Source organism: Alexandromys fortis, unplaced genomic scaffold (genome assembly GCF_014885135.2).
Source record: "Alexandromys fortis isolate MF-2015 unplaced genomic scaffold, M_Fortis_MF-2015_v1.1 scaffold_2_1_26212458, whole genome shotgun sequence".
NCBI lineage: Eukaryota > Metazoa > Chordata > Mammalia > Rodentia > Cricetidae > Alexandromys > Alexandromys fortis.
Window position 1 is genome coordinate 22,980,555 of NW_026067930.1, and position 21,473 is coordinate 23,002,027.

The following is a 21,473-nucleotide window of genomic DNA, read 5'->3' on the forward strand; positions in this document are numbered from 1 at the left end:
GTTAATATTATTAATTATTCTAAATAACATGGCTCTCAATTATTATGTTGTATGTCTCTTTCTGTGTCAGTGAAAATTTATTTTCATATATGCATGTCCATACCCATATATATCGAAGAGCAGAATTGTGCATGCCAAACACATATACATACACACACACTGTAGAACAACTGAATGTTTAACTGTATAGGGTAGAGTCATATAAATTTCTAATAAATTTCTCATTAATTTTTTAAACTACAGACTTCCTTAGGATTTATCCCTAACTCCTGGCTGAATTTTGTATATGGTTCTTGGCTGCTTGTAAGAATAATTTTGATAAATCATTTTTTTTGTTACAAAACAGAATTTCTCTGTGTGTCCCTGACTGTCCTGAAACTCAAATTTTAGACCAGGCTGGACTCAAACTCAGGGATACTTTTGATTCTACCTCCTGAGTGCTTGGATAATTATGATGCATCAATTATAATGCCAAGTCATCTTTCTTAATTGCTGCCTAATTGTGAAAAATCCTTTATTCTCACAAAAAGATAGAGACCCTTTTTATTGTGTGTGAATCAAATGATGATGATGAATATCCCTGCTAGGAGCTGACTTCACTGTGAATCTAATGATGCTTAATCTTCAGTGCTTTTCATATTTCTTGTCCCCATTAGCATCCATTTGAAAGTACCCACATTTGTATATAGTTTTCATTCATAATTGATTTCTCAAAGAGACTTAAACTTTCATAAACCTAAGTTTTCATGAACCTTGATATTTCCCCAGTTGTAGGAGACTTTCCTTAATTTGAGATTTATAACCTTGATCCTCCTAATTCTCTGAATTAAGTTTGGAAAAACCTCTGTAAAGATTCAAACCTTTTTTTTTTCATCTGCATATATACAAATTATCTTAAACATCAGAGGAGACTTTAAACTAAGATAATAATGTATTCTTTCTTTGGCTGTCATCCCTGTTTCAGGGAAGATACCTGGAGATGACATAGACTCCGAGCAGTTCTCAAAACAATGAATGAATCAAGTAAACTCAAGTTATTGTTCTCTGAAGATTTGAATTAATTTGGTTATTATTTGGCTATAAGGACCAGCTCACACAGAAGAACTTATTATATTTGTGATTCATAGATTTATCCTTATGTTTCCTTGGAAGTTTTGCTTTTTTCTGAAGTTAAGATAATGTAGAGCATTAGGCACTAATACCAAGTATTAATGAAAAGGTGCTATGTCTTTTGAGCAGTTTCTGCTCATCAGTGTGCCTTTGTCACTCACTTAAGGACGTGCACTAATTTCTGATCATGGACCGTCCCAGTTATGGTTCCTTCTTATAAAATAATTTAATAATTGTTTCCGGGTTCTGGCTATTACAAATAATTCTGCTATGAACATAGTTGAACAAATGCTTTTGTAGTATGATTGAACATCTTTTGGGTATATGCCCAAGAGTGGTATTGTTGGATCCTGAGGTGATGGAGGAAGGTCATTGGTTAATTAATAAAGAAACTGCTTGGCCCTGATAGGTTAGAAAATAGGTGAGTGGAGTAAACAGAACAGAATGCTGGGAGAAAGAGGAAGTGAGGTAATACGCCTCAGATGGATGCCATAGCTCTGCTCTCTGAGGCAGATGCGATGAAGCTCCGACCCAGGATGGACGTAGGCTAGAATATTCCCGGTAAGCACACCTTGGGGTGCTACACACCTTAATAGAAATGGGCCAAGCAGTGTTTATATGAATACAGTTTGTGTGCTGTTATTTTGGGGCATAAGCTAGCCAGGCGGCTGGGAGCAGGGCGGCAGGAATGCAACCCGCAGCTCCTTCAACACTGAGGTAGGTTAATTCCCAATTTTCTGAGAAACTACCGTACTGATTTCCAAAGTGGTTGTACTAGTTTGCCTTCCCACCAACAATGAATAAGTGTTCCCCTTACTTCAATCCTATCCAGCATAAGCTATCATTGGTGTTTTCTGATCTTAACCATTCTGACAGGCGTAAGGTGGTATCTCAGAGAGGCCTCTCAACCAAAGAATGGAAAGAATATGTGGTACATTTACATATTAGAGTATGGCTCAGTGGTCAAAACAATGGCATCTTAAATTTTTCATGCATATGGATGGATTTAAAAAATAGTATCCTGAGTGAGATAACCCAGGTCCCAAAAATGAATATGATATGTACTCACTCATAAGTGGATACTAGCTATAAACAAAGGACATTGAGCTTATAATTCGTGATCCTAGAGAAGCTAAGTAATAAGGTGAACACACACACAAACCCATATACAGACCCACCTGGAAAGTGGAAACAGACAAGATTGCCTGACAAAATTGGAAGTATGGGAGTGGGGGAAGAAGAGAGTGTGGAAGGGGGAGAGGAGAGGAGAGAGGAGGGTTGAAGAGAACTTGAGGGGATGAGATAGTCAAGATGGAGGAAAAGCAGAAACGAGAACAAGGAAAGAGATAGCTTGATTGAGGGAGCCATTATGGGGCCAAAAAGAAACCTGGCTCTAGAGAAATTCCCAGGAAACTATAAGAAAGACTGCAGCTAAGACCCTCAGCAATAGAGGAGAGAGGGCCCGATCTTGACTTGCCCTGTTGTCAGACTGATGAATACCTTAAATAGAATCTTCATCCAGAAACTGATGGAAACAGAGTCAGAGACCCGCATCAGAGCACTGGGCTGAGCTCCCAAAATCCAGTTGAAGAGTGGGAGGAGTAAGAATATAAATAATGAGGTCAAGATCATGATGGGTTCACCCATTGAAACAGTCTACCTGAGCTCATGGGAGCTCACCAATTCCAGCTGGACTGGGAAAGAACAAGCATAGGATCAAACTAGTTCCTCTGAATGTGGTTGACAGTTGTATGGCTGGGGCAGACTGAGGGGCCACTGGCAGTGGCACCAGGACTTAGCCCTACTACATACACTGTTATTTTGGGATCCTATTCTCTTTGGATATATACCTTGCTCAGCCTAGACATAGTAGGGAGGGCCTTGGACCTTCCTCAAAGCAATGTGCCTTACCTTCTCTGAGGATTGGAGGGGGATGGGAGGGTATGTGGAGGGAATTGGATGAGGAGAGGGAGTGGGAACTTGTATAATGTATACAAGTATAATGTATACTAAGTATAATGTATGGATAATGAAAAAAGATAGTTTTTTCCTTTTAAAAAAATTAAAAAGTTTAAAAAGTGTTTTCATTCACTTTACAATTTTAGCAGCTTTAAAATATCCAAAGTCTCTCTAAAATTCCCAACTCTTTTTAAAAGTTGTAAATTATTTCTAAAATTCCCTGGTCTCTTAACTGGGAGATCTTGCAAAATTAAAAAATAAGTTACATATTTTATTGCTTTGAGAGGGAAGATTCAGGGCAGAGCTATATTCAAATCCAAGCAAAACAAAAGTCCCAAGGGACACAGCTCCATTTCGAACTTCTGAGAACCCTGTCATGATCCTCTGAGCCCCACAGCAGTAATACAACAGGCACTCCTCTCTGGTTAGGCCACCAAAGCAGGAGCAGCTTGTTTTTTAGGAACATGCTGTCTCTACTCACGCCATGGCTGCTTTTGTCTTTGTCAACAACCATGTGATACTGGAGTCTCCAAAAATCTGGGATCTTCTACTGTAACTGGGTTACACTTTCACCAATACCCTCCCCTGGGCTCTCGTCAGGAACTCTTCAATGTGCCAAGCCTCCGACTGATCCCAAGGCTTCTACTTCATCTACAGCTCTACATTCACCAATAGCCTCTTATGGCTTCTCATGGTTTGAAACCTCAGCTGCTCTGCAGGACCTATTCAAGACTTACATCCAGTACCCTTATCAAGTTGAATTGTTGTCTTGAGATATGGAGATGGCAGCCTCTGAATCTCAGCTTCAGTGTATTTGTGTAACACTTTGCAGAAGATTCTTCCTCAGTGATGTTGGTTTCTTCTTGATCACACTGATTCTGCTCTCCAGGTGGCCAGAATTCACAGTCTCAGAAAAAAAAAAAGTTTTATTCCAGTGGTGCTGAACTCTTGTTAACCATAGCAGATTATTTAGCTTCTGCTAATGAAATATTACAGTTTCTTAGCACAAAATACTACACCAATGTCCCCAGTAGAGTCTTTTCTTTCTGCTGAAACTTTACAACTCATGTAAAAGTAGCAACGTTCAATTAGAGTATTAGCATCACCTTTAGAGGTGGATTATGTTTTAACGAATATAATCTCTCCCCCACAGTCATTAATTGTTAATAGCTCCCTAGCTAGGGATGAGACTTCTTGAACACCTGCCGTCTCCAATCTGGAGATTTTCTGGCTCAATCTTGTTTAAGTCTTGGGCATGCAATCATAGCTGTTGTGAGATCATATGCACAACTGCCCTATTGTGTTTGAAAAATGCTGTTTCCTTGTAGTCATCCACAGTTTCTGACTCTCTCCATCTTTCTTGACAGTTCCTGAGCTTTTGAAATAGCGGATGTAACATGGATGTCCCATTTAGGGCTGAGCACCACTGAGTTGTTTTTTATTTCTGTGCATATTAGCCAGTATGTACTCTGTGTTGTCCAACATCTACTGTGAAAAGAAACTCTGAGGTTGAGAGAGCGAGGAGATGCCCTAATCTATAACAATAAGTCATTAGGAGACAGTTTAATACTATGTTCCCCTCTGGGCCCATGACCTACTCAGTCTCTGGTTCTTAGCCTCACCAATGGTGCCAGACATGGGTTCCATTTTGTGGGATGGGCATTAAATTTCAATGATAAGGTGGCTGTTTACTTGCATAACTGTCATATCGCTATTGCACCAGTAGACAAGTCTTGCCAGGCTGGTCATTATTGTAGCTCACAGAGTTCACAACTGGATAAGCCTGGTGATTTATTAGCTTTCCTGGTAGCAAGTATACCACCTTGCACCACTATGAAAGCTATCCTATAGGGATAAGGCTTCCAGATAAATACCACCGTGACTTTTCCATGTTATATAATTCAACTTTGTGGTGCCTTCAGCAACTGGGGGGGGGGAGATACTTTCAAATTCAGAGGGGTAACCAAGATTAATGGTGATAGTTTATAATGTTTGAGAGTCTATGGGACCTCATTGATGAACAACTTCAAAAGAGGTAACCCATTTCTGGCACTGTGTGTTTTATTTCAGAGCCTACCATGTCCCTCCTATTATAAGGCTATTCTTTAAAGTGTGTGTGTGTGTGTGTGTGTGTACATGTATAGATTTTAGGAAATTTCTAAAATTCAGAGTTCCATATTTCTTTTCAAATTCTTTAGTGTGAGTTAATTTTTCCCATATCTATTCACCCTCATTTCACCGTACTTAAGCCTTCTCACTCTGTCCTCCCCACTCTCCTTTCATATCAACCGTGTTTTATCTGTCCCTCTCCCTTTGTAAGGTACAACAAAAATATACACATTCATATATACTTTTTATTCATAGTTTAAAAATTTATTTTTGCAGGGGGGCCTTTGGACAAATACAGAGTTAAATAACCTCTGAAAAGATTTCAGTACATAACAGATGTTTCTTCAAAAAAGCTCTCAGATTCTTGAAAATATATTGTGGACCTCAATTCAAGAAACATTGGCAAACAAGGAGTAAAACCTTGCATTTTGTTCAACTGTGGTGCTTTCAGACTCAAATGTAAGTGTCTTGGCTATGCATGCTCCCACCCAGGCCTGCCCTTCCTGGGGCTTCCCTCTAGTTTTCAAGGCTCCATTTTAGAACTCCTGTTGCATCTTCTGCTTTTCAGGAAGAGGAGGAGGAGGAGGGAGCTCCTTGTTTCTTAAAAACCTCAGTATCACTTTTGATGCTGTCAGTGTATACTATAAGGATTTCTCTCTGTACCTCTGAAAAGTATCATTAATCCATTCTCTGGCCACCTCAGAGTAGGTAATGGGATACAGAGGTAGGATGTTCTTAGCCACAGAATAGCAACCTCAGTTAATTTGCACAGAATATCTTATTCCTAGGTCTCTCTTATGTAACTCCTTCTGGCGAATGAAGACTCCTCAAGCAATAACAACTTGCATTTATACAGCCTCATGAACATGAACTCACATAAATCATATTCATTAGTGCCTCTTCCCTTCTGTGGTCCCTTTCCCAGGTGACTAGCGTGCCTCCAGCTTTCCTTCCAACCTCTGCCTTGTCTCTATTATTGGTCTAATCGTACTTGGTTCTCCCTGGGGAAGCCCACCTGCCTGATCCTTTTCTCATTCTTCCTTGATTCTCACACCAATTTCAGTGAGGCCCAGGACCGCCTGCTGCCTGCTCTGCCCATCCCTCCCCAGCTGCCCCTCCACTCACCTAAGTGTCTCTCTTCTATTGCAGTCACTTTCCTTTGTGAATTATGGAGAGAACTGAGGTAGCTTGTCCCAGCTGTCCTGATCTTTTTCTTTTCTCCAGCTTTAAAAAAAAAATCTTTTTTTCCACACTTTCATCTTTCCCAAACATATTGGCTACCTCCACAAATAAATAACTATGTATTAGTGTAGTACTGTCATTAAAGTTGCAAATGGTAGATACCTCTTTTTGGTTCTTTTAACAAATTGTTCTTAAAAAAGTTTGTAGCATCTCTCTGCCCCTGAATGTTTTGGTTAGCGAACAGTAAACACACTCTTTAGACTCCAGCTTCCTCATGCATTAACAATAGTGCTTGCTTGACAGAGGAGCTGAGGGCATCGGATGAGAAATGGGTGGATGATTGTTGTTACAGGCGGTGTTCTTCCTGGATTTGCCAATGAGATTGCTGTTTGATCTTTTTGCACCAAGAAGAATGAAAATGTTTTCATTTTGCCAACATTCCTACAACCTTTAAATACATATTTGAGATATTATGTGTTGTATAATTTATTTGCTTTACTTTTGATTAGGGCTGTTAGAATGGTTATTATTTCTTTAATATTTGACCAGATAACATTATTTCCTGAAGACATCCTGAGTGATGTTATGTCTATCATAGTCTTAAACTTCTTAAGAAATATTCATTAATTTTCATGTTATTTTAGCAAGGGAACATTTTACAGTTTTCAATCCCATTTCAAAGATGGGGAGTGAGGTGTTTTAGAAAAAGAAAGTTTGTCTGAAGCCACAGACTGACGAAAGGGTGATGATATAGCATAAGCCCTGATCTAGTTTGCTCTATGCAATTTTGTATGAGTATTTCTTTTTAAAATGCACCATAAAACCTAATCAGAATCTTCTGACTTGTAATCATGTGCTGAAAGATGCTGTATTCTTTTTGCATAAAAGATTTTCTGCATTACAGCAGGGGGCTTCACACTGATGTGTCGGGAGGAGGGAGAAAATCCATTTCGTATACCGGCCTGTCAGCTGTCCTTTATGATTGGCCCATATACCATTAGATAATCACAAACAGTGACAAGAGCTATTGCTCTGTAGAGATGCTCATGTTTGAATTGGTTTGCTGAGATGCGGCACTGTCCTGCATTACAAGAAAACACTACAAAGGACAGATGTGTGGTGCCGTGCAATTTTTGTCATTTAGATGTTGAATAGAGGTGTTTTAAATATGACTCTCTTTTTGTTACTATGCATTAGACAAAAAAGAAGCATCTAAATAAAAATCAAAATGAGGATATATTTGTGCTGATTAAGTCCTTCACTTTGACATAATTGTATCCTGAAAAATGTTGAAAACAAAACTCTTGCAAATTTTCATTTCAAAAATTGCATATATATATTTTTCTATTGTGTATTTGTTACAAATTTGCCAGAATAAATTCACATCCTCTGCACCTGGTAGACTTTTTATATAACCCTTAGAGGAAACTTCCCCTGCAGAGACCGAAAAGATATGTGCCCTTATATTAACCCATAGTAGATTACAAAAAAAAAAATAATCAGAAAGAAATGGAAGATATACTCTTCATTATATATTTCCAGGCTTGAAATAGTATTTTTTCTTGCATACTAAAGCAAGTAGGGACCTTTTTAAATCATTGCTGGTCTCTTTATAACTCCTTGGGTAAGTGCATTGAGAATAAGTGCATTTATCATTTTTGACTGTTGGTAAAGAATATGGCATTTTTTTAAAGATGATTCAGAGATACAACGTCTGAAGGGTTTCGAGATTGCTCATCTGGTTTAGAGCCACATTCACTTCTTAGATGATGAAAGGTAGAAAGCTTATCGTCTCCCTGATCACTGTCATTGCCAATGAAAACATTAATTTTAAAGAATTAAGGTGTAGGTCTAGGCTATATGAATTTTAATAGAGGGTTTCATGTTTAAATTACACAAAACTTAATAGAATATATATTCCTAAGGTTAATTTTAAAGACATTGAATTTCTTGAGTCAACATGAATGCTATGGATGGATTTCAGGATGAAAAATGAGTATAGAACAAAGCCCACTGTTGAGAATCACTAAGTACCAGCTATGATAATAACCTATTACAAGGTACCTGGTTATAGCATGGACTTGATCACAGAGGTCAAATCATGTTCGCTGTGTACATAGTGATGTGTCGTGCATCCCTTTTCTTATAATTTGGAATGCATACAGTAAAGGGGTTCCATGTGTCCTCTGGCTTTTGCATAATATGAGGATTCTGTAGAGTAAGGCCATTATAGCAGTTATGAATGTATCAACAATGACTTATCTGGGAGACTGCAAAATGCTCATGGAAGGAAATTTTGTGCGTACATATTCATTTAGTCTGGATGTTACCCTCACTGCCAAGAGGAAATGGGGTGGCTCTCATACTAGATCTGCGGAGTAAATCTATTAAAGCAAATATTAGCCTTTTAGACAAACGTTTTCTCATTAGTCTTGTCTCTGTGAGGAGAATGAGGTTAAAAATGGTTTGAAGTTTCTTGAGTCGTTATGTGCCATGGCTTCTCTAAAATTAGAGTACCATATTTTCACTAACTGTGTTTGTATTTACATAATTTTATTAATTTTTATTGCAGTTCAAAGCATACAACCATTTTACCGATTGCCTTTTTGTAATTAGGATGCTGCATCCTCACTTTGTTTTGGCTCTCTGCGAGCACACCAGCCCATTTCACCAACAAACCCAGAACAGTATTTCCTGATGGAATTAGATAAGTGTATTTGGAGTTTAACATGATTTTCATCTTTATTACAGGGGGATACGAATCTTATGAGTCTTCTTTACCACAGAGCATTCTTTTGCTTTGAATGAAGACCTGTGTTTGTGGCTTTATCATTCTTCTGTGGCTTTGTGAGGCAGGCTGTAACCAGGATTAGAGGATATGGATTGGAGGATCTCAGTTTCTATAGGGAAGACAACAAGACTTATGGGGCTGGGTGCAAGTTACAAAGTTAACAGAGATGACTGTTTAGCTCAACCAGGAAAACTTCTGTTCTTGGGTCATTACGTGTGGCTAGAATCTTTCTTTTATTCTTGAACCTGGAATGTTGGAGGAGATAGTTGCTGACATAGGGCTGAAGAGAATAACATTAGCAGACAAAACACTATTGAAGAGCATTGAAAAACGTTGGGTTATTATATATCCCATCAGAATGGAAATGATTATTTCTTGTAGTTTGCTGAGCTGTAGAATAACATAAGTAGAATTTTGAAGCACTTAAGCCCTTTTCACTTTTTAATGTGTAACACATTTTTATTTTAAATTATAACTACATCATTTCTCCCATTCCCTTTCCTCCCTCCAACCACTTTCAAGGTTCCTACTTGCTCTCACTCAAATTCATGACCTCTTTGTTCTTAATTGTTGTGATTATATATATATCTCATCATATACATGATATGAACATACGTCACTTACATATGTATCACACACATATATGTCTCACAACAATACATGCATATTACTAAATACATAAGTGTAACCTGCTCAAACTGTAAAATATTACCTGCATGTATATGATCTCAGGACTGACTATTAGGAGTTCTTCTCCGAGAAAGATTGTTTCTCCTACTCTCAGCAGTACCCAGTTGCCTGTAGCTCTTTTTCTAGGATTGAGACCTTCTGAGATTTCCCCCTTTCAAGTTCCTATCTCTATTGGCTTAGGCAGTCGTGTTGATAAGGCACCTTAGGTGTACCATCTCTGATATTTCTTGGAGACACCACCTTCTAGCAAACTTCTTCCCCTTACTCTTCCTCCTTCTCCTCTTTCTTTATTTGTTTCTTTTTGAGACAGGGTTTCTTTGTGTAGCTCTGGATGTCCTGGAACTCACTCTGTAGATCAGGCTAACCCTGAATTCAGAGATCCACCTGTCTCTTCTTTTCAAGTGCTGGGATCATAGGCAACTTCTTGTTCCTGATGGTGTGTAGAAAAGCTATTTATTGACGTTTACAAGTTGATTCTATCTCCTCTCATTTTGCTGAAATTGTGGATGACTTATAAAAGTTTTCTGGCAGAATATTTGGGATTTCTTATGCATTATTATGTTGTCTGCAAATAGGGATAGTTTCATACACTCCCCCTTTTTAAATCCCTTTATTTTCCTTCTCTTGTCTTACTTTTTCACCTAGTGTTTCAAGCACATTATTAAAATGATTTGGGGATCATGGACACCCATGTATCATTCTTTATCTCATTGGTATTGCTTCACATTTTCATTAATTTAGGATGATATTGGTTGTGGGTTGCTCACATGTAGGTTTTATTGTGTTGAAGTATGTTCTCAATGATCTCTCAGTTACTCTATGCCTTAGGCAAAGTTGGTTGCTCCAACGTTGCAACTGAGACTTTTGGTGATTGCCCAGATAGCAAACATAGGGCCTTGCATGGATCTGCACTAGGTCCTAGCGTTGCAGGTGTTTGCTTGGTGATTTTGTGGGATTCTTAACTGTGGGAGCAGGTGTGGGAGGCCCTTAGGACTCTTTTTCTCTTTGTACATTGCCTTGTCCAGATTCATTGTAAGGGCTCCTGCCTTGCATTATTGTATTTTGTTTCATCCTGTTTAGTTGTTTTCTCTTGGAGACCTGCTCTTTTCCTGTGGAGACAGAGTAGGAATGGTTATGGGAAAATGGGAGGCAGTGGTGGGAGGAAGTAGAGGGAGCAAAAACTGTGTTTAGGATGTATTGTATGATTAAACAATTTATTTTTAATTATATACATGTATGTATGCACAAACACACACATATATCTTTACTCTTAAGGTTGTTGATTTAAAAAAGATGTAAAGACCAAATTTGTGGTCCAAAGTGGAGCAATTCTTGAGAAGAAAACCAGAAGCTTTGGGTTCAAAAGGGAACAGGGGGAAACCAAGGCATGCAAATACAGGCCCCTGAGACTGCTGGGAGTCTTTCATTTCTCATTGGCACTGGAAGTGATGTGAGGCTTCTCCAGGAGTGTATCATGCTTCCTCCCTCTCTTGGTCATCCATAAAGCTCAATGTAGAATTTAATTTGCATGGTTTTGTTCTTTGTAATTACAAAAAGCTAAACACAGAGAATCTACCTGTGCAATTTGGATATTAAATGGCAAGGCACTCTATTATAACATTGTAGAAACTAAGGAAGGACTCTAATGAAATTCTTACCAGTAACATTACTTGTGTATGTTTGTTATCAATTGTCATCAATGAAAGAAGCAAAGATACTTTGGGCAACTATAAATTATACAAATTAAAGATTATTAGAGTTTGTGTCTGTAAGTCCTCTAAATATCCAAGAACTTTATGACTTATTTAACTCACTTATAAATCCAGGATATAAAGTTGTGATATTTAAAATATCATGAGATCTCACAAAACAGCAGTTCAGATGCCAAAGGACTGGACAGTTGGAAGGTGAGTTCTCCTATGATTTACCATGTTGTGGGGCTAATGTCTTTGATCATAATTAGAAGAATAAGTAGCTGTTAACTGTGTTAGTTTTGTGTTTTAGAGACACAAAATCTGGGTGCAATAATAGACAGGGAATTTTGGGATCTTGAGGTCTCCTATGGTCCTTTCTTAATTGAGGAGTGGAAGGAGGGAGAATATGAGCAAGGAAGTCAGGCCCACGAGGGTTTGGTCCACTCACTGAGACAGTGTGCCTGAGCTAATGGGAGCTCACCAAATCCAGCTGGACTGGGACTGAACAAGCATGGGATCAAACTAGACCCTCTGAATGTGACTGACAATTGGGGTAGACAGAGAAGCCAATGATAATGGCACTGGGATTTGTCTCCACTACATGTACTGGCTTTTTGGAATCCTATTCTATTTGGATGCAAACCTTCTTAAGCCTGGATGGAGGGGAGAGGGCCTTGGAGTTCCCACAGGGCAGTGTACCCTGCCCTCTATTAGGACTGGAGGGGGAGGGAAGAGGGTGAGTGGGAGGGAAGTGGGAGGAAAGGAGGAAGTGGAAATTTTGATTGGTATTATTTATAAAGTAATAAAAAGAATCTGCTGAAAATAATTAGAAAGAATACTGAGTTACAGTGAGATTACCCTAATGAAGCAAAGTGTATTCATCCTCAGCCCCTCAAAGAGCACTCTGGCAATGCAATCGTTTTCCTTCAACAGTTCAACCCAAATCCATGATGACCTTGCTAATGATACATAACACCTAAAACGTGCAATTATATAAATATATTTTAATGCAAATTGGTTGTATAAAATGCTGGTTAAATTGTTATGATGTTTTCATATTTCTCAGAAGCTTTAGTTTTTTCAGACATGCATGACCCCCCTTTTCAAAGCACCCCTCTGACTCTACTCCAAATACATAAGTGATTTTTTAAAAATAAATCCCTACACATTATTACTTTATAACATATGGTGTGGTGCTTGGTGAGTGGAGGTTATGAAAGGCAGAGTAATAGAGTTTACCATGTCCAAGTTATAAATGATCAGATCGCTATTTAAAAACTACTGAATGTGGTTTTAGAGACTCAGTTTTATAAGTGTGTTAAGTGATTTTACATTTACCAATCCTTTGTTGTAGTTGCCCTCATTATCCGAACTTCTCATTGGAACTCACTTCTAGTTAGAACTGCTGAAATTAACAAGGGTACTGCTCTGAGACTCTAGTCAACCACACCTACTTCAGTTGACCTACAGTGATCAGATAAGGGCTGCAGGGTGGAAACTAATGTTTCAGAACTGGGCCCTGGTTCATTTTAAAATATCTTATTATTTGTCATGTAGAGGATGGGTCTTCATATATGGAAGCGAGCCAATGGCCTCTTGTGTTAGAATTACTATTTTGCATGAATAAGCACGGGGAGTCTCTAATCCTTTGAACTTCACACATGCCATTTTATTCTCTCATCTGGCTGCACATGGCTACTTATACACAGAGGTTCCTGGAATTGCCTCTGTGGCAACCTGCCTGGCCAAGGGTTTTCCGTACAGATAGAGGTTTTCTCAAGTTCGAATGGAATTTATAAAACACAGATTACTGCCTGCCAGTAACTAAACTGAGCCCAGAAGTTGTCGGAGGTGTGAGATTAGACCCAGCTGTAGTGGAAGGGGCATCTCAGAGGGAATTCCGAGGGAGCCAGCTCTGCCGAGGCACACACCTGACCACACTCCTCTGCAGGGAAGTTAGTCTGGCTTCTCCACACATCCACCTTTGGGGATGTTGTTGCCAGCTCTTCAGAATCTTTTAAATGTGCTGGAGTAGAAAGTGGGTAAAGGATAGCAGGGAAGGAAAATCGGAGGGAAGTATCTGAAAATAACAAACCACCACACAAATTATCTGGGCCTCTTGCTGTAAAAGCTAACAATTTCTTATGAATTCCCGCGTTCCTTCTGCAAGCGCCTGAGGGATTGAGTCACATAATAGACAAAGTCATTATTAAAAATGCAAAGATTCAATAGGTATGAAAAATTGGAAACATGTCTTTATAAAAACATTAAAAAATGTGCATAAGTCAGGGAACCAGAGTCTCTTTGCTTGTAGCAGCTGCTTTTTTGAGGCTGTCCAAGTTTTGTGATGCACAAGCCCTGTGCACGGAGGTGGCCACTGCATTGTTGCAGACAGTTGAGACCAGAGTAGGCTATTGAGGGGAGCTAACGGTTTTGGCACTGGGTTTGGGTGTTAAGTATCAACTAACATGTTTATGCCCGCCCTTCAGATGTCCACACACAAAGACCCCTTTCTCTCTCTCCTGGCAGAAATCCAGGCCAATCTTGGAATGCTTCATCCCTCGCCCTTCATTAAGGACCCTGTGTTAATCGTGGGTCTTCATCACAGAAGCACCCTGGAAAGGAATGCTCAGTGACCCACAGCAAACACATTTCCGCTTCTGTGCAAATTGCATGTACACTAACGTGAGGTTCTGAGGGAGAACTAAGAAACAATCAACCTCAGGTCCACGTGAAACTACCTAAAGATTTAATTAATTTCAGTGCTAGCCGCTCCAACTAGCCATCTCACCCCCCCCAAAAAAAACAAAACACAAACAAAACAAACAAAAAACTCCGTGTTAAATCTGATGCCTGTGATACATATGCCTATATATATAGATGAGGTTCTTCTTCATTATTTTTATGAATAACGTGGTTATTATTTCTCATTCAGTAGCAGGTCTCGGCCCGTTAAAGTGATGTTGGCCTGATCTAAAATAATATGTTCAAATTGGATTTTGATAAATGGGCTGATAAGTAAATAATGAGGGAGAGCTGTGTGTTCTCTGTAGCTTTAAAGGGTGCTGTTGCTATGCTGATGTAACCAAACTATTTTACTTTCCTTTGTGTTCTTTTTGGCATTAAAATTCTCTTGATATTCTCTAGGCTTTGCTGAGACCAATGATTTTAATGAACTACAAGTTTATATATTTATGAAAATAAAATCTCTATCAACAAAGAAGAAAATTTTTTGATAATTCTACTAGCAATCAATTTCAGGAAGGGGGTTTTTAAATAATAAATTTTAAATAATTTCTTTGTAGTATTCCTGATTGGTTTACTATTGGGCAAAGAATTGGAAAATAAAAACATGGCCTCATATCCTAGGCAGTAAGGTTTTTAAAAATTTCATATAAATGAAGACTTACTGAGTTAATATTAAGACTTATTTGGGTCACATACACAATGTTATTATTCTTCATCCATGCTCAAAGATTTGTTTTGTATGATTAAAAGTGAGTGTTGAGTACTTAGAAAAGCAGAAGTTTTTTTCCCCCCACACTTGCCAATAATTAACATATTTCTATTGCCTGACTTTTAGTCTTGCTTTCAAGGTGTCAGTGAAAGAAAAAAAGAGTAAAACACAAGATACCACTCTCTTCTCCTTAAACGTCCTTATTTCCCACTTACATTGCCAATTCACTGTCTTCTTCAGGCTAGAACAGGCATGCATCATTCAGCACTCTTCAGGCTGCAATGGTGGTTCTAAAAATCCCCAGAGACAGAGCCCGAGCTTCTGACAGGCAGGGACATCTGTCCTCTAGGCAATGCATGCCAGGCACATAGCTGGCACTCAATAAATAGTTTGTGAATGGTTGATTGGATAAAGACTTCATGATTTATGCAAGTATGGGAAGGAAACATTAGTCCCCCTTTCTTCTCTGTTTTTGTAGAAACCACAGCACCTGACAGGCCTACAGCTTTGTGTGGTGGCCTGGATAATGGCCTCTGGCATCCAGGAGACCCTTTGGGCGCTTTGCATCCTTGGTTCTTAGTCCTGAAGACCCATATGTACTGCTCAGAGTGTCCAAACTCAACCATGTTTCGCATTCCTATTGCTATCATGGAGCAGGAATAATTTCTGGAGGGGCTAAGCGGACGCAGGAAGGGCAGACATATGCAGTTATTTTTGTTTCCAACACTGTCCCATTTAGCTCTTTTTATCCCACCCGAGAGGTAGCCCACTGACTCAAAGGCAACATGCTTCCTATCTGCTATTTGCCTCGTTTCTATACTGGTTAATTCTTCCTGTATTCACTGTACTTTAGAGCTTGTGCTACGTGGAACTACTGCAACGCTCATATTTCAGCAGTCCACTTGCTGACTACAACCCACAGTTTGTTATTTTCTCACTTACTGTGTGTCTTCCATAGCCTTACAAGGACCTCTAGTTCCTTCAGCTAGAAACTTCGGATTTCCTCTCACCTCTTTTACCCTCTCCATCTTATTGCCTAATTAGTACAAGTTTTGTGACCTTCTATTTTCAGTTGTCTCCTAGCTGACAGGCTGCATATACTTTTTCCTTTTTTCTATATACCTATAGAACCCTACTTTTGGTTCATCCTAGGGCTATTTGTCCCACTGGCATTATACCAGGCTGCTGTGACTTCCTGGGGAGATTATTTGTCAAACCCAAAAATTTGTAGTCAGCCTCAGAAGCTTCTTTCTAAGCATTAGAGTTGCTGGGCGACCTTGGGTCACTCACTACCCTCTCTGTGTTTAATTTGCTTCTCTTTGAGATGGGGTTTATGATATTCCTCTCTAAGTGTGGGCACTGTACTAATCTATGTAAACCATTTTAGAATAATGCTTGGTTCAAAGTTGCCACCTGACACTGAAACTACTTTGCGATTTCATCTTACCTTAGTCAAAATGATCAAGGTCAATAAAGCAAATGACAGCACTTGCTGACAAGGATGCAGGCAAAGAGGAGTTGATTTCTACTAACAAAGGGGGAAATAAATCTCACTGAGCATAGCAACCACACTTCAGGTCAGGACCCATGCCCAGGAATAGTTGACTAATACAAAATGAACTCAATGGTATTTTGGGCTACATTTTGTTTCAGTTTGCTTTGTTTTGTTGTTTTTTGTTTTGTTTTTGTTCTGGCAAGTCTTTTGCTTGATTGTTTTTATTTTTGTTTTTAATGGACTTGTGTTGTATTTTGTTTTTGTGTCTTGTGTTTTGAAAGAGAATGAGAAAAAGAACATAAAGTTGTATGGGTGGGGAATTAGGGAAAAACAAGGTATTATATACTTTATTTCACTTACAAAAAATGTGCTTTCTAGGAAACTGAAGTGTCCAAAGTTAGCTGTAGTGTAAATTTTAATTGGTCTTAATAATTACAGTCTGAAGTCAGATATGGGGTAAATGCTGAAAGATAAGAGAAGTGAAGGAGCCAGTCACTAGAGAGACTTTTTAGCTCTATGGTGTGGGAGGTCCTTCTGTCTACGTGTTACATCTGTTGGTTAATGAATAAAGTACTGGCTTGGCCTAAAGCATGGAAGGAGGAAGGCAGAGTTAGAGAGAAGCCATGGATCTGCCACGGGAGTCAGACCTGCCAAAACTTTGCTGGTAAACCACTGCTACGTGGTGATATACAGATGAATAGAAATGGGTTAAATTAATATGTAAGAGTTAGTCAATAAGAAGCTAGAGCTAATGGGTCAAGCAGTGATTTAATTAATACAGTTTCTGTGTGATTATTTTGGGTCTAAGCTAGCCAGGCAGTTGGGAAACAACAAGTAGCCCCCCTTACAACAGCTCTACTGAATCCTCAGAATGAAGGAGCAAGATTACTCAGGCTTAATGCTCTGAACTCCTGTCTCCTCCCATCTTGCATTCCTCTTTCCACCCTTCCTGGATCCACCCCATAGTGCTTGGATTAAAGGCCTGTGACTCCCAAGTACCAGGATTAAAGGGATGAGCCTGGCTCTGTTTCCCTTTGAGACCGGATCAATCTAGTTTAGCCCAGGGTGTCCTTGATCTCACAGAGGTCCATCTGTCTCTGTGTGCTGAGTGCTGGGATTAAAGGTGTGTGTCATCACTGCCTGGCCTCTGTAGCTAACTAGTGGCTAGCTCCTCACTCTGATCTTCAGGCAAGTTTCATTTGTTCGATCATAAACAAAATATCCACAACAGTTAGCTAATGTTATTTATTAAAATGTGGTCTTTAAAGATAATAGAAATCCATTACCTATCATCTATCTTTAGCTGAAAATGAACATGTCTTCATACACTTTTGCCAAACATTTGTGCATATTAAATTGATGCGATGACCCAATTAGTTACATAAGTTAACAAACCAATTAATACTATGATCACCAATCAAGATTTTCTCTTGGAAGAATGTGGTTGTGTATCATGTTGTACATTGACTCTGTCATGCTTTTCTGTTATATTTTGTCATGACTTACCTAGCAGCCCAAGCAATAGATTTGACTATCAAGCCTGCTGTATCTGTCTTTATCTTTATACTAGTTTTTAAAAATCTGCCAGTGTCAGGCTTAAATTTGACTTTAAATTCTTTTAGAAACTTAAGAGGATTCTTCATCTGCAGAGAGAGGCATGAGACGGAGATACTCACACATTTTTTTAAGAGTGAAGGAGATTCCAACCACTTTTAATCATTATGAAGGCAGAAACTTTCAAAGATACAGTTACTTATCCAGAGACATGTGTCAATTAATGCTGAGGGGCAACAATGAAGAACCAGCTTTACATGGATCTCTTGAATTCATAATAAAACATAGCTGCAATATGTTATTAGGAAAAATAGTCTCAGGTATGAGAACACACAATGAAGTGTTCTTTTAAAGAACCATGGATTCCAGTTACCCTCATCCAACTTTTCATAAGGCAAACACCAAGTATTTATAGGCAGATATGGACATATTTATACACAGATTATATGGACTATGTACATAAAATGAAGTATTGATAAAGACATTAGACAACTGTTGCTAGCTCTCCTGGTTTGCATTTGGGCCAGATCTTTGCTCAAGTCTTATGTTCCTTATTTCAGAAAACAAATTTGAAAATCTTTTCTAACTATTCTTGATAGTCCAGGGTCTTAAATATTAGGTTTTGTTCTGTGAAATAAGCTTACTTTTTTCTTTCTTAATTTACTTCACATATAATATGATGACTTCTTTACACCAGATGCCATTGTCTCCTGCATGCTTTCTCTATTGATTTTAGTAGTTCAGTGTTTTTTTTTTACTAGATCTTTCAATAAATTCTTAGTTTTTATTCATCTTTAACTTTCTTGCTAGTACTGTTGATCAAGTCTCTACTGTTGAGATACCCGCTCTCATGGGAAAGACATTGAGCATATCTAGGTTACACCATACTGGTTCATTTCTTATTTAAGGCTTCTGTAAATCCTCTGTGTTATTTCACATCCAAAGAAATATTTGCCAAGTTAAAGCCTTTTACTTTGCTTCTAAGTCTCTTTTCTTTGGCAATCAATCTTTTTTGAAAATTTGCCTGAAGGTTGTTCGTGAAAGGGGAGATCCTGCCATTGTTATCCTTATCTTGTCTCTTTTTAGTACATTGTAGTGTACCTGGTACTTGGCAGGTACTCATGAAAATTTCCTCTCTTGAACATAAGCTGTGTAGATGACCCAGAAGTCTATGACACTAATGTCATAATAATGACATTGAAATAATATTATCATTTTCTGCATGTTTATAGCAATAAAACAGATGCTGACACGATATTACCTAATCTGCTGGATGACTTGAATACACATTTAAAAAAACTTAACGTGGGAAACACTGATATACACATAGTGTTTTAAACTTAACTTTGCAAAAGCTAACATCTTCTCACCCCTGCTTATGAGGTCTTCCCTTGCTAAGGAAGCATCTGTTCTTTCATCCAACTATTCTTTCCCTTTGTTTTCCTTTCCCACATCCAATTCATTAATGTGTGCATACAGTTAAATGTTAAAAAAGACACTTTCAACTCACTTTTCTTCATTTCTACCTTCTGATCTATTTCAGGTCACCATGTTTTCTGTCAGTACAAGAACTTCCTGTTGTATTTCGACTTTCCTTTCAAACATCAAATTCCATTCTCCACAGCAGACTTTGATACTTCACACAGTGTGTACCATATTATGTTACCTGAGCAGTTACAACCTGCCATTTTCAAAAATATTGCCTACACAGTTGACTTGATAGTAATGGCAGTGTGGCTACACTGTACTCTTAGCCGTAAGCTTGAAAATATAAATTAGCTGAAAATACAAGCTTAGGGTTGATTTATGTTTGAAGGGAGCTGTGTCAGATTCCACAAGAAAACATTGAAAAATGAAAATTCTGTACTCTTCAGTTACTTTAAGTATTACCTCAAGTATCATAGCACTAAAATATTAGCTAATTTACCATAATTTATTTCATACATTCTTAGGAAATATTAATTGCTGCAGAGCTAGAGATAATACAAGAGGATTTGACTTGGATAAAAGGAAAAGGATTTGACTTTCTTCCCTGGCAAGTGTGGGCTGTGGATTCCCAAGGATTGCCTGCTAGAACTGGGAGCTGAGATAAAGAAATAAAGAGGGATGTGGGGGTTACGAAGAGATCTGCAGAATCTACTGGAGATTGGGCATAGAAGAAAGGAGGCTAAAGCAGGTGATCTGTTGCTAAGCTGGTGGTAAACTTGGGGATTGTATTTGAGGGGCACAAGGAGAGTATAAAATCTGCTGCAAGAGGAGTATCTAACAACTTAACAGCATACCTGAAGCTCTAGTGCAAATAGATATAACGACATCCAAGAGGAGTAGAAAGCAATGGAATAATCAACCTCAGAGTTAAAATCAATAAAATAGATAAAAACTAAAAACAATAGAAAGAATCAATGAAACAAAGAATTGGTGCTTTGAAAAGAGCAATAAGATTGACAAACCAGTGTTTAAATTAACAAAAAAAAAAGAGAGAGAGAGAGAGAGAGAAGATTCAAATTAACAAAATCAGAAATGAAAAGGGGGATTTAACAACAGATACTTTGGAAGTCTAGAGAATCATAAGAGCACATGTAAAAAAAAATCTGTATTTAACCAGAGGCCATCCAGCACTCAGATTCCTAAGTGAGCACTCAGCTCACAGACCAGCAGTACTCCTCCAGAACTTGCCAGCATCTCATGAGATGATCATGTGTTTTTTTTTTTTTTCAGTTTGTTTGTATGATGGATTACATTGACAGATTTTTGTATGTTGAACCATCACTGGCTCTCTGGGATAAAGCCAAGTTGATCATGGTGGATAACTTCTGGTGTGTTCTTGGATTCAATTTGCCAGTATTTTAGCATCAATATTCAGGAGTGAGATTGGTCTATAAACTTCTTTTTTAGTAATGTCCTTATGGGCTTGGGAATCAAGGTAATTGTTGCCTCATTAAAAGAGTTTAGCAATGTTCCTTCTGATTCAATTGTATGGAACAATTTGAGGGGTATTGTTACTAGTTCTTCTTTGAAAATCTTGTAGAATTCTGAGCTGAAACCATCTGGTCCTGGCCTCTTTTTTTTTTTTTTTTTTTTTTTTTTGTTGGGAGACTTTTGATGACTGTTTTTATTTCTTTAGCAATTATAAATCTATTTAATTTTCTTACTTAGTCTTAATTTAAACTTGGTAAGTGATATTTATCTAGAAAGTTCTTCATTTCTTTTAAGTTTTCCAATTTTGTGGAGTACAGGTTTTCATAATATGACCTAATGATTCTATGGATTTCCTCCATGTCTGTTGTTATATCCCCCCTTTCATTTCTGATTATGTTAATTTGGATATTCTCTCTGCTTTTTGACCAGTTTGGATAAAAGTTTGTCTATTTTGTTGATTTTCTCGAAGAACCAACTCTTTGTCTCATTGATTCTTTGTATTGTTTTTTTTTT